Raw genomic sequence first — 15,000 nt, 5'->3', positions numbered from 1 at the left:
GGAGGGACCACACACAGCAGCTTGGAAGGAGATTGGATGCCTGCAGGAGGGCTGATACTGAATGCTCTCACATACACTGCTGATGAGAAATGACACGTTTTCTCTGGTCAACAGCAACTTATGTTGTGGAGGTAATCTCTTTTTTCACGTCTCTGCTGGGATGTTTTACCATCAAAGCCCCGTAGCTGACAGAAAAATCTTTTTAACAAATGTTTGAAAGCAGCCTGTCCATCATTAGCCTAAATCAGTATGCTTAAAATACTCCCACAGTTTGGGTAAACAGTTTCTTCCGCTTTCATGTCCTCGATGCTGAGGGAAGCATATTACTATTCACGTCATGCCGGAATCACCAAGAATATCCTTTCAAATTGGTGCACTGAGTCACTAAAGAGTGGTTTACTGGACATAGCTATGACCCAACTCAAGTTGCTACAAAGGAGAGAGTTTATTTTACTTTGCTGGAAGAGTGCATGAAATAAAGATGAAGGATAGAAGTCAGGGGGAAGAGAGAGGGAGAGAGACTGGCTGACTGAACTAGAAAACAAATGTTAACACAATATACAGTTTCAATGTACTGAGAAAGGTCGTCCACCCAAACCACACAGCTGCCTCTTGCTTGTCCACCCCTCTCACATTCTTAGTTGTATTTAAGACTGTTGGGACAGACAAATAAGACTGGAGTGGGTATAAGCAAAGCAAAAAACATGTGGGACAGTGCACAAGACACTGGTGTGTGTGCCAAGGCCAGCCCCCTGATCACATGACACCGAAAACAAAAATGCATCAGAGCCTTCAGCAAACCCGTTACAACACAAAACCAACAGTGCTGCTATCCCAAAATATACATAAATAAATGCTTTTGGGAAATTTCCTTATTTGCCTGCTGGCTGAGAGGCAAATGAGCAGCTTGTTGCCACTCTCAGATATGTCTACTAAATTTAAGACTACAGCTGTAAAAATAAAAGAAAAGACAGAGGTGACGAGACCTCAGGAGGTCACCGCTCCCGGCTAAGAAAGGTCTGCCATGTAACCTTGGGTTGTGTCATTGATAATTTGCAGGAAATCTGTCCGTGCTCTATACAATCTATCCACATTATATAACTACAGGCTTGTGTTGTGCAGCTGAGGTTGTGCAGTAGGCGTCTAATTGAAGCAACCTGCTGTGAATCAGGTAACGGTACATCTTCCAGCTGGGGGAGACATGTTAACTGGGATTACTGCTCATTCGGGAATATTAATGGCTCATTAAGCATTAATAGATCTCTCAGATCAGTATTTACACTGTACCAGTTTCTCCCTCCTAGCTGGAGCGTATGTGGCATACAGACGTGTAATAGGTGCTGATGTGTAGTCACACAGAAGAAACAAGACGTCAGCTATGGAGCAAATAGTGATTACCAGGTAGTCCAATCCAGTGCAAGTAAACCAAGGAAGATAATGCATACAGAGCTGTCAAGACATGTCAAATATCATCATCAGCCTGGGGGGAAGGGTGGGTGCAAAAAAAAGAAAAAAAGCATTAGCAATGGTGTAATTGGCTGTAAATGGTCCAAAACACTTAATGATGTGGGAGTGGAATGCATGCTGGCACATATGATAATCCCCTTGTAATGAGAATTCACTAGATATCACTGGCTTTGTTCATGCCCCAGCATCTCTGAAAGAGCTTAGCCACCAGAACAGTAACAATAAGCTGCAGAGTAGGAGATGGCATGCCATACAAGTGCGAGAAAAGTGAAATTACACACAGAATGAAATCACTTGCTGAATAAGGAAAGAAAAGTGATATCAGAGGCTTTAGATGTCCATTATTCTCTGCTTTTGGATGATTAAATCAATGACATTTTGGTGGTTAACGGTGTCATCTCTCAACGATGGTGCAATTTAAGTGACGAGAGAGTGAGAAGAATCAGCTTTGAGCTATGGTAGTTGTTCGAGATTAGGATGCAGACAAACTAAGCCTTGTAAATCCCATGCCTAAGGTGCCACAGGAACAAAATGAAGAATGAGGAGTGAGGATAAATATGTCACATAAAAAAGCTAATGTTTGGAGTGATCTCACATCAGGGCCGTAAAGAGAGAAAAGTTGTCATGGCTGCTGTGTGGTGGAAAAAGTATGTCACAAGTTATCTTGTGACCCTTTGGCCCTTCGGGGTTGATGGATGATTCTCTTTGCTTTTGTGTCAAATAATGGTTTATTTTATGTCTTTGGCATCCTGATCCAATGGAACCATTTGAGAAATTTAGAGGGGAAATGACTTTTAGGTGTAACTATAAAAAATTCATAAACATCTGAAATGTAATAGAGGGCCCAACACAAGCCAAGAGGGTGGAGAAGCACCGATTTAATCTTCAATAAAACATGTTTTATGAATGTATCACCTGATTTTAATGTAAAATCATCTGCAAAGTAACTTGTAACTACAGCTGCCTTGTAACTAATGGAGTAATAAGTACAATTTTTCCCTGAGAGTGGTGGAACAGATGTATAAAGTAGCATATGAACACACATAAGTAAAGTACCTCAAATTGTGCTTCGGTATATAGCAGTAAATGTATTTTGTTACTTTCCACCACTGTCACTCCTGTACATTTACCTTCACTACGAGCACATCCAGACTTTTTTTTTGGCTGCTTATGAAGTGTAAGACCCTGCATGTATTCTGTGGAAAATTTACTCTTGCAATTTCAGAGAAGAACTCACTTCCTCCTACAAGGACAACTCATGCAGCTTTCATCAAACCCATCTACATAATATTCTTGTATTAATTTGAATTGGAATTTGAAGAGAATCCATTAAATAACTGTAGAATAATAATGACAGCTGTAAAAGAGGATAACGACTTCTGATAGATACAGCAGATGGACAGAAATGAGTCTTGTGGGTCTTTAAAAACTGCTACATTTAAAACTTAAAAGAAATTTGTGAGCTGCCAACTCCAGGAGGTTAAATTATATATTTTTGTATAATTAATGAAAGACAACCATCCAAAGTATTTCATAAGAAATAAGATGAGAAATAAAAACTGAATCTATCAAATCTGTCCAATCTGGAGTTTCTGGGACATTTTCTGACCTATAAATTTATGCACTAATAGCAGAGCTCAACATTCATAACCAAAAGAGCCAAAAAAAATACCTGCACCCTTGAACTGCTGTCAAAAGAGTGAATCGTTTCTGATGCACTTTTAGTCAGTGAGGACTCGATCATTGTAAAGTGCACAAACACATAAACAACAACAGCAACCACAAAAATCCGGTTAACCAGAATTATTCATCTGCAGCACAGATGATAACAGATTCACACTCACATGGCAAGGAAGGAGTTGCCATTGTACTGCTTACTAAAATGTGTTAATTTGCAGATTAAGACTTTACACACAAAATATGATCCATTGTTTGAGATTAAACTTCCCCACAGTCTGTGGAATAGTTTAAATTAGCTCTTCCTCAGCCAGCTAAAACAGTAAAATGCTGCTGTCAGTAGGCTACATGTTAGTGTGTCAGGATAGTAGTCTGATATAACTCTGATTCTGCTTAATCAGTTTTTTACTGTTGATACATGCTTCTGATACCTAGGTAATATCACTTCAGAAGAAATTTAAAGACAGGACTTTTATTTGTAATGTTACTGATCCCTAATGTACAAGTGGTAATAAGTACAGACCCACCAAAGCAAAAACAAACAAGAAACCATAATTAAAAAAGCTAAACTAATCAATCAAAAAAGAGAATAAGACAAAAAAGAAAAAGAAAGAAAAAGAAAAACATCAATGTAATAAAATGTGTTATGTGTTTGTATTTTATGCCAACTCCTCTTTATGCCAAATACTAGCAAGGACAAACACTGTGAAAATCCCTGAAGATCTTAAATCATGTTGAATAAACGTTTGGTTTGCCAAGGAAAAAAGTGTTTATCATCTCCAGAGTGCTTCTATTGGCTCTAAATCTTTTGGATACTCTTATTTTGACTGTAAATTTCCTGACAGTCAGCACCAAAGCGAAACCATCCTTAAATACTTCGCCCATCTGGGGCCGCTTAAAAACGTCAACAAAAAGCACGTGTCGGCCTCCGGCTTGCCGTACTTGGCTCCGCCATTATTTGACAGGTCTCGTTGCTAACCAGACGCTTTCCTGGTTACCCGCTCAACAAGAGCGGCAGAGAGACACTTCCAAGTCTCGTGTGTATTTCTTTGGACGGCTTTTAGCAGCAAAGCGAGCATGAAGGAGGACAAGACGTTACAGCCAGGTACTTTTATAACGTTACTTCTTTTTAGCTTTCCTCTTTCACTTCACTTCCGACAACGGTAACGGCAGTTAGCGTTAGCTTCTCTCACAGTGTGGCTGCAACGGGAAGTTCACAATGAGGCATACTGTGATAAAAGTTGAAGCTGTGTTTCATATTGATACCACGTTCAAAGCGCTTTGTTTAGTGTAACCAGAAGCATTGTGTAACCACGAATTTGGTCTAGGTAGCTTACTCTTGTCCGGATACGGGACGTTAAGTTAGCTGAGTGAAGTTGACTGCTGATTTAGCTAGTTTGATGGAGCAGAGTGAGAGCAAAGCGTTTTCTAGCGTCATTGGCAGTGTGTAGTCCCCCGTTAATGCAGTTATTCTATTCCACCTTTACGCATAAATCATTCATACTGATGGTTAGTCCCTATCTGAAGGTTTGTGCTCTTAACAGGGAAGATGAGCAAGGAATATTCCTGTAATGTTCAAAAGAAATATCTGTCATGTAGACCAGCGTACAGGAAGTTATTTTGAGCACAGAGAACAGTTAATTGCACCAATCCAAGGAGACATAGCTGAATTTTAGATTTTTTAATTTCTAGCCTTTTTTGTTGCCTCAGTGTTTGTAACATAAAATATCTAAGATTATACGTGCTTGGCTGTAATAATAAATAATTAGCTGTTTGTAGAAGACCAACACTGTTGAGGCCACTATACTTTCAGCCAAGCATGGAGAGTGTGGTTGCATGTTGCTTGGTTGTTTATGAAAGGCTGACAGCTGGTTACAGCATTGATCCTCCTCTGACCCTGTAGGGCCTGTAGTAGTCTGAGGGAGTCAGCTGAGATAAGGCTACATCATGGCCCATAAATGGTCCTGTTCTGGTAACCTGGTCTGAATCCGGACCACGAATGGGCTGTCATTCCTTGTTGTTCGTGGGCTGAATGAATGTAGACTGGATTAATCTCCAGATATGAAACTCCAGTTGAACTGCACCATTTCAATACAATGCCACCGCACTTACTAACCAGTTTATGGTAGAGTTGGAATAAACAAACAGTCATACTCATAGGATTATGTCACGACTATGAATATTTTCGTATAGAGCAAATTGTTAATTATCTTTTAGATTTAATGATTGTGTAGTCCCCAAAATTTAAGATTAATTAAGTTGAAAATACTCAGCATGTTAATAGAGCCCAAGGTGATATGTTCAAGCTTGTTTCGGTCACCTAGCTGTCGAGGAGGCCCCTGTTGACAACATTTGATTTTCATTTTTTTGACCTCGACTTTCTTTTGTTGTATCTCTCTGCACTGTAAAGCACTTTTCACATCAGTCTTGCCTTTACAGTGACATATGAATAAGGATGAGCTGAGTCAAATTAAATGATTAATTGATTATCAAGCTTGTTTTCATTTAAGCGATTCAGCTAATTCATTATTCAACTAATGTTTCAGCACTGGGCTGTCTGCGGTCTGCAATCAAATTATGGTGCTTTGGGATATAAAATTTGAGAAACAGGATTGCTCTGTGCAGTAAGACAGTTTTATAAGTACAGTGTGAATGATATGGAAATAATAACAACCATCATTGTGGTACTTATCTAAATGTTCAGAAGACCAGCTTTGATGAAGGCACAGAAGTGAAGAGCTTGCCTCTAAAAATATGGAGGATCATTACCGGAGACACCTCTGCAAATACATTCATTTCCAGAAAGGCTCATGATGAGGTGCATTTCTTTGGAGAGATTTGAAGGATTACTGAGTCATTAATGGTAACCTAATGCCAGTGATATATGGGGTGTCATACAGGTCTGAAGATCTAAGTCCAATAATGAGCTAAAGCATGTCATCACAGGTATAATCCTAAATCTTGACTCCACATTTTACGAAGAGAGGAGCTGCTGATAGCAAAGGTTAATCCTCCTATTGATTAAAAATGGAGGATGCCATTTGTTCTGGCCCACTCTGAGTCCCTGTTTTCAGAAATACAACCAAAATCTGGGCAGGAAAAATGACACTGGAGGTACGTTGAGCATTTTAGCAAATCGGCGGATTTAGTGGAAACAACTGCCTAGTTATTTTCATCTGCTGTAGAGCTGATGTGATTTTGTAATTTTATGTACTTCTTGTGATGCTGTGTAACCCTACTAAGACCATGCAACTGCCCCCATGTGCTGAAATCGACAGGAAATTGATTGATGGGCTGCAACTAGCAGTTATTTTCATTGTTAGTTAATCTGCCAATTATTTTCTCAATAATTTTTAGTCTATGAAATAATGAAGAATAAAGTTTAAAATCTTAAGATATTCAATTTGTTGTCATATAATCCGAAGTAAAATGGGAGTGGCTGAAACCAAAAAATGTTTTTCTTTTTTGCTTGGAAAATGACTAAAACAGTTAATCTATTATCAAAATAGTTGCTAATTTCTGTTGATCAACTAATGGATTCATTGACTAATTCATTGCTAATAATGAACTGCTTCTCAAATGTGAGGATATGATGCTCTTCTGTTTCATATCATTGTCTGTCAATAATGTGGCTTTGGATAACAAGCAAACGGTTTAAAGATGAATATGATAAATATGTTAGCTTTGCATCATCTAGGAAGTATTTAAGCAAAAACTTATGAGCACAGAGAAAATTGATTTCAGTCACAGCTGCCAGAATGATGTATATTTCTGTGACGTTTTGACGTTCAGTATTTCCAGGGAGAGCCTGATTTCTATTATATTTAAGCTCTTCTTGTATCCTGTTTATCATGTGAAGGATTAGGTTCAGGAGTTTACCTGCCTCCTTCTGCTTGGACCTGATTTATTTAAGCAGTGTTGAGGACTGCAGGACCAAGATGTAATAGGGGTGCCAATATTCGTCATGTCAGCAGTCTGTGCTTCATTAATCTGTCTGATTGATCAAACATCCATGTGGTTCTGTGACCTTGCTTTGTACAAATAAGAGCTGCACCCATGCCAGTGTTACTTGATCTACTGCCTTGTTGAAGGATTTGAGCTCGACTTATTGAAGGCACAGGACAGAGACATATAGATACCATATGTGAGAGTGCTGAGGGAATAACAGAGGAGGAGGCCTATTGTTACATTTCATGATGTCAGTCAGTCATGATTGCGGCGGCAGGATGAAGTCAGGGTGCTTTGTTGCATTGTTTACTTCTGATCAGCTTGAAAAAATGGTTGGCTATAATTTATAGGAGACAACAGAGAATTAGAAATATGATGAGGGGTTGTGTATGAGCAACAAAGGTAGCTGAAGTGGCAGCAGCTAACAGTTCACATTTCACAAGAGCTAGCTCAAAGTTCAGCTCACACTGATTAAAATAAGTTAATTCACAGTCATCACAATTTTGAATTTTGACCTAAGTACACAGTGAGTGAATGCGGTATTGGACAGATGTGGCTCACCCACATTTAATAATGGGGCTGCAATTAACAGTTATTGTCATTATTTATTAGTCTCTTTCTTAGTCTTGCAATTATTGTCTTGATTAACTGAAAAATCTGAAAACACAAAACACTCCAAAACCTAAAGATATTCAGTTTATTATGACAAAAGTAGAAAATACTCACAACTGAGAAGCTGGAATTAGGGCTATCATTTACATTAATTCAGTCACTCCCACTGGCTCAGTTTTCTGTACCACTGCATCACTGATTCATAACATTGTTTTATTTATGACTATAAGCCAGGATCTTTAAAAAAGACAGATCAGTCCACCCCTAAAACACAAACCAAACATAATAGTTCTAACCTATTTTTAACTAAATGTAGCAATTTATAATCTTTGACCATAGCTATATACATAACTCATATCAACATGAATACCTAAACAAAACAAATTGCAAACAAACTGCAGACAGCCCACCTTGCAGCTATTAACCTCATCATATGACTGATGATAACTGTGCTTGGCTTTCTTTGTCATTGTCATCATCTTCAGACTCATAATTAATGATAATCATGCGACAATTGCTTATTATACCTATAACATAGTAAACACACCCACACCCCAATCAGAATGTATTTTTTCCCCTTTAGGTAATGATAAGCAGCCTATTTGTTGAAATTTAAAGGTACAATATGTAAGAATGTGAATCAATTTGCTTGTACTGCCAATGTGGGAGTGAATTGTAACACAACTTCAAAAATAATACTGTCCCTAACTTTCTCGTTTGCCTATAACAGCCTGGGTACTTGCATCTAAAGTACTTGCAGTGTTTTTTCTCAGGAAATCCAAAGTTTGTGACACTATGCTTGATTCTTAGTGCCTTGCCTCTTTTCAGCTCCCCTAAAGTGCCAACACTGTGCATACTTCTCCAGCGCTGACACAGTGCTGTGGAGACAGGTCTGGCTATGCAAGGCTAAGCCAAGAGTGATGCACAGCTGTAAACTAACTAACTAAGCTAAACTAAGGTTAGCCAGCTAGCTGTAACTTAACAACGACGCACAGATCTGGTGTTGGTTGCTTCATAACATAGGTCGTAACATTATGTTCAAGATGATTGTGATTTATTTTTCAGCGTTCTGTGTTCATTTTAGTGTTCAGTCTCGTGGATGTCTTGCCACTGTTTTGGCTGATGTCCAGGATGGTGCTTGCTCATGTCTAAGGAGTGTGAGAGCGAGCAACAGGATGCTGACAGCAGTTCACTTAACGGCCAAGAATAATAAGGATTTTTCTCAAAGTTCTACCTTTGAATTAGGTATGAGCTTTTTTTTGGGAAAATTGCAAAAGTTTCATCATGGATGGCTTCTAAGTCGTCTTTGTTACAGGGTCCTTTCAACTTCCATTTAAAAGAGAATTTAAGTTTTGGTTGCAATATGCTTTTGTACTAAACTGCCCTAGCAATCATCGTTTCATTAAAAAGGCATATGTCTGCACTGCATTTGAGATCTGTCGGTTCTTTTGAATTGCGATGTTAGATAAGGTGACCCTGGCTGCTTGAAATAGAACTAAACTTGAATAAAAATGCAATAACCTTACATCTGAAGTCAGAAGCCTTCCCTGCATACAGATTTAGGCTAGTTTTTCACTTTAGAATTAAGGTGTCCTGTTCATGATATGTATCCTGTCTGAAGAGATTAGCAATGGTGGCCAGTGGTTTGTGCTGTACATCAGTGTGCGTGAGACTTACACAGAGCACAGAAATCAATAGTTTTATGATTAAAGGCTGCCCCTTTTCAGAATCAGTGACAACTTTGACTGAATTAGGTTGACATTGACCCTTACAATTGCATGAAATAGGTATGTGCATGGATGTGCCTATTTACCAGTCACTATCTCATTTATATTGTGATGGGCACTTCACATTCATGCTTATGCCCCTAAGGGCCAAGCAGTGGTGCTATAGATGATTTATTTAAAATAATCCTTCTTCTGAATGTCACATCACTGCGAACACAAGGAGAAATGTGTTATTTCCTTCTGCAATCCTAATTCTGTTTATTAAAATGAATTACCATAACAGCACTCCCACTTTCCACCATATGGTCAATATTTTTATTACGTGAAATTGCTGTGAGTGGTGGGCAGTCCGTCTGCTTTCAGAGCCCACATATCTTGTGTGTCACGTCCTTGATTATCAGTGTGCAATATTAGAGTAGCTGAAAGCTTGTTTAGGGATATTAACGAGGTATGCAGGTTTAGATGCACATAGGCTGGATCTGTAGTACAATATAATTAAAACATGCAATTCTGCTGTGTAGGATAAAAGGACTGTGTTTTTATAGCACTCACCAATCATGAGCTGGGCAGGCATTTGGTAGGTATACCACAGCTCCAGAGTGCTGCTATTGTAAAAATTGCAATTTAACTAACTGTATTTTGTTCATGCTCAAAACCAGGAGGCTGTCAAAATCCTGTCCAAACCTACAGCATTTCCAGCTAATTATGTTCTTATACATCATCACTCAACACTAAACTGTATGTCATACGTTGATGTTTTATCTTCCAAAAATTACGCCTATGACCAGAGTTTCCCATTGTCTTGGATGAATGGTAGAAAATCAGGTCAAATATTATAATTATCTGTGTTTATGGACCCTCTTTTCACATGTTTTTGTGTCTGAGTGACTAATGGGGACAACAATTTTTGAAATTGGTCCAGTATTGAGCGAGAGTGCTACAGCCAGCAGCCGCAAAACAGGGTGCAATGTACTGCGCACCGTCAATGTCCACCAAAAATGCTTGTTTATGCCACTGACAGGCTCACATAAGTGTCTTATGCAAAGGATCCCTACAGAGATAGACCTTTTGTTAAAGAGTAAGATCCTTTTTGTTTAACCAGAAAGAGCCAAAGTCACCGGACTCCTTTATCAGAAACATTAATTTTATCATCATAAGACACAAATCTGAGAGAAACAAATTAAAACTTACCAAAAATGTCTTGGTTTGTCTTTCCACTGTTTCACCAACAATAACCAACTCTGGTTTGGTTGAACTAAACCCTTAGGGCCAAAATGTTTTCCTGTCTAATTTGTGAATTATTTTCACAGGACCTTATGACCAGAGAAATTTAAATCCTCCTACTCTAATTATTGTAAAACCAAACGCTTAAAACTGCAGAAGCACCCTTGTCCTTTTTTGGAGTAATTCTGCTCAGGCTTATTTTAAATATTGTTGGATCTCATCCTTATATCCTTGCATGTTATTTTAATACTCCCTGTACATGATCCTAGTTAATCTCATCATTAATGTGAATGTAAATACTTCCGTCACCCTATAACCCTTCCCTGGCCTTTTGCTAATTGATGTCAGTCTGATGTTTCTTGCTTCAGTGTTATTTACTTGCTTTGTTTGTTATAAATGAAACACTGCGTCCTTGTGTGAAAGTGCCCCAACAGTAGTTTGATTTCATTTCAAATCTGTCTAAATAGACTCTCCTGCCTGAGGCCACTTTACTAAACTTAGCTTAGTGGATGGCATCATGTTGAAAACATTTCCCGTGCTTTGAACCAAATTGTTTTTGTCCCACAGGAAAGGTGACATTTCTCTTCATGAGATGTTATATTGACCCTCAACAGAAATTGGGAGCTGAATAAGATGAGTCTGGTGGGGAGAGGTGTCATCTGAGCGAATCAATAAGCTCTTGTGTATTTTGGTTCTATACATACAGGATCTACCTGCCAAAAAAAACAAAAAAAGTGAGTGAAGAGAGTAGTTAATAGCCAAATAATATCTATGAATGAGTACTGTGATATTTTTGTTATTTCACTATTTAGTTCTTTAAACTCCACCTTTTCTCAAAAGTCCAAAAAGATTCCCACTTCTTAGTAACAGCCACTAATTTAAACAAAACATGGTAAAATCTGTCAGCCACCGTCATGAATACCTGTCAGCCCATAAATAAGATCATGTCTCATTTGCATTTAACCAGTATGATGGGGGCCATGAATTGTGATAATTGCATTTAATTGTATTTAATTGGGTCCTCTTACTAAGACTATTAAGTGTCATGCAGTGCTGAGACCAACCAGTTATATATTTTCTTATGCAACAAAGCTTCCTTATACACACTTAGCCTCAACGAGGGTTGATTTAAATCAGGGATGTCAAAGTCAAATACACAGAGGGCCAAAGAAACAGATTTGCTACAAGCTGAGGGCCGGACTGGTTCAATGTTTATTAAAACATATTTTAATGATTGCACATAGCCTATTAAACTAAGATCTAACACAATGTGTATTTTTCAATGATTAAAGGAACAATCCATTATTCTTTTATGGCTCTGTCAGTAATTTCAGGTGTAAACATTTTTCAACAGGCAAACAGCAAAACAAGAAATGTGCTTCAAAAACAATAGTAAAATGAGAAAATAGAAATAAAAAAATCAAATCAGTTGTATTCCTTCTCATGGCTCTTATCTGCAATTTTCCCTGAGTTCAACTGAAAAATAAATCTAAACAAAAAAAGTGAGTTTGTGGGCTACCGTTGCATTGTGGGGAATGTAGTATTGGTGCATGCAAAACACCAGCGGGCGCGGCTGCGGCCAGTTCTAATACTAATCAAATATCATCCGGGGGGCCACATATAAATCATTTGCGGGCCGCATCTGGCCCGCGGGCCTTGACTTTGACATATGTGATTTAAATTATTAAGTTTCTGTTGTGGCAGAAATGTTTGAAGGGTTCAGATGCAGATTTCAGCCAACAGAATGGTACCAATAATATGTTGCTACTATGAATAAGAAAACAAAAAATCCCAAAACAAAACATTTTTTTTAACCAAATGTGGATTATCAGGATTAGGCTAACTCAGTTTAATTTTTGGGAAAAAACATTTCCAATATTCTGGACTGAAAACATTTTTCCCTTTGTATGGCAATGAAAGGTATTGTCAGCACGGCAGAGTTAGAATTTTTTAATTGACTGTTTTTGTGGCACATCACTCCAACAACACTCAAGTGTACACGCGGTCAGGATTTTTCTTATTTGGAATATTACATGCACTGCAGGGGTAGAAATGAGGACAAAGTTAATGTGCATATGAAGACATTTAGTTGGCATAGTAACTTAATTAAAGTCACCTCCCTCACAGAGGTCTTATGTTACCTTCTGCTCCACTTCATTCAAATGGCTGTTAAAAATAAATCTATTTCGCAAGTTTTAACATCACCTATCTTTTTGGTACAAAAATAAACTTAAATGACAGTATGGGAGCATTCGCTATACGCTTCCCAGGAGGCTTAAAAAATAGAGCAGCGGACTTACTCATACTCCAAGTGCCACATGGGATGCTGTAAGCCTGCGAATGCTACATAGAAGACGATTAAAAATTCCACTGCAACCTTGCAATATACGCCCAGGAAAACATAAGTGCATTCATTGCATTGATTTTACCTTTCAGGGCATAGCCCAGTGCTTGAGAACAGGTTCCATTTAGTCCTAAACACTGACCTGCTAAACACAGCCTATTTTTTCCTCAGGCAGGCTGAATTGCTGTTGAAATTGGTCCAACCACCTTGCTACTATATCCTTTATCACTCCCTGTGGTCAGTCACTTAGGCTATGTGGCTTTCAGCTTTAGGGTAAATCTTCTCATCAGATCTCAATGGACGTTGATCTCATGTGAAATCTCTGAAAGGTGTGAAGTAAATTAATTTCATACCCCAGTAAGTCTGGAAGCTGCAGTGACATTGACAAGTAGAGGGGTGGATGTACTTTGATTTTAATCCAGCGCATGAAAAGGTGCTGTGTTCATCACACCCAGGCATGATCAGATTTCCGACATGCATGACTTTCAGAATTCATGTGCTGAACAACAGTGTGGGCTGTGTTTTACACCTTGTTTTGCACTGATTACCGAATCATCTGAGGATGACCTCAGCGCTTAAAGCCTTTTGGACAGGGCAATTACTTTCACAAATGCTGCGTTTTTCATAAAGATGAAAGCCACACTTTTAATCAGGCTGTGCTGATGATGGGTTGTAGTTTTGGTGATTGAACAAAATTTTCGGTTCTAGTGATGAGCTGCGAGGACTTCGATTATGGCAGAAAATGGTCACAGCATCATTCCATCCTTTACCCTTGGCTATCATGTCCTGAATGAATGACATGTACATATTTCAAGCTAATGGAAACTGGATTTAGATTTTGCAGTGAATTTCCAAGCCCCTGCATGCCAGGTTTTTAGGATTAGATTAGTTGTCATCTGCCTGTCATATGGTTTTATTTGTAGGTTTACAGGAGTAACATATGAAACAAGCCTACTTATTTAACCATGTTACATTCAGAAGCAGGTCAGACATATTCCACACACTGGATTTGTTCATGTGATTGCTCTCAAACCTATAAAACACTAAAGCTTCGAATGAGTGTACAAGTGAAACACAATCTTACCCTGGTAGATTTTTGTATAGATAGGTTTAGCCCTGTCACAGTGGCTTTTTGATGAAAGATAGCGGCTGATTAGCTGCCAAGACATTTGAAATGACTCCAGCTCTAAAGCCAGGATACAATTCTGACAGAGCTCTGTGTCTGGAGCAGCCAGACATCTGGATTAATGTGTGAACGGATTTGACTGGTTTTCCTCCCTTAGAGCAAGTTCTGCACTCAGAGGTGGATAGACTGAACCAACATAGCAATCTTTATCCTTTTGTTTCAGCAGGTAACTCAGTGAAAGTTTCACTTGTGCCATGTTATGTTTGTTTGCCTAGTGAATGAAAATGAAAATCTTTTAATTTCTGTGTAAGACTGAAACTTCCTAATAGCCAAGATAATTGTCAGAGTAAATGCTTTTTTTTAGAAAAGTAAATAACTTTGACACAAAAGAAAGAACTGTTGCCTAATGTCAGATCTTTAAACTAGTTTCTGTGAATGCTTGTGGGGAAAAACTAATTCATGTGGTTAGAGGGAAGAGATGGGCAAGTCTGTATTCATCTTTCATTATAGTAATTAGACCAAATGAGGGAATGAATGTGTTTATCTGCTTTGCCGGCAAACTACATGCAGACTGGTTTATTTCAGGTACTGACTGTGTTTGTTTTAACTGTTGGTACTTTAAAAGGAAATGTCCATCTTTCCTTCAGCTTTTCAACAGTCCATGCACACAGTACGAGACTTATTCCTCGTTTAACACTCACTGCTATCATTTCTTCCTTGTCAAAGGCACAGGCTTGGACCTTGATCAGGAATGCTTCAGCAAAACCTTTGAAATACATGCAAATTGTACTGTACCTTTCATTGGCTTAGAGGGGGACTATCCTCTCTTTTCTACAGCTAGCAGACTTTTTCTTTGTTATACAGACACAGCCTTC

The 15,000-nt window shown here is 38.5% G+C and overlaps 1 protein-coding gene across 2 annotated transcripts in view; it reads left to right on the top strand.

The window, feature by feature from the left end:
• Positions 1-4,127: 4,127 nt before the first annotated feature.
• Positions 4,128-15,000, top strand: part of enox2 (ecto-NOX disulfide-thiol exchanger 2) — a 171,844-nt gene continuing 160,971 nt past the window's right edge. For both annotated transcript variants that reach the window (XM_041943807.1, XM_041943805.1), the window contains exon 1: positions 4,128-4,249. The gene's annotated coding sequence lies outside the window, so the exon portion shown is untranslated. The remainder of the gene's footprint in view (positions 4,250-15,000) is intronic.

The sequence above is a fragment of the Chelmon rostratus genome, chromosome 9, assembly GCF_017976325.1.
Source record: "Chelmon rostratus isolate fCheRos1 chromosome 9, fCheRos1.pri, whole genome shotgun sequence".
Taxonomy (NCBI): Eukaryota; Metazoa; Chordata; class Actinopteri; order Chaetodontiformes; family Chaetodontidae; genus Chelmon; species Chelmon rostratus.
The sequence above is the reverse complement of the archived record's forward strand: the minus strand, read 5'-3'. Positions and strand labels throughout refer to the sequence as shown.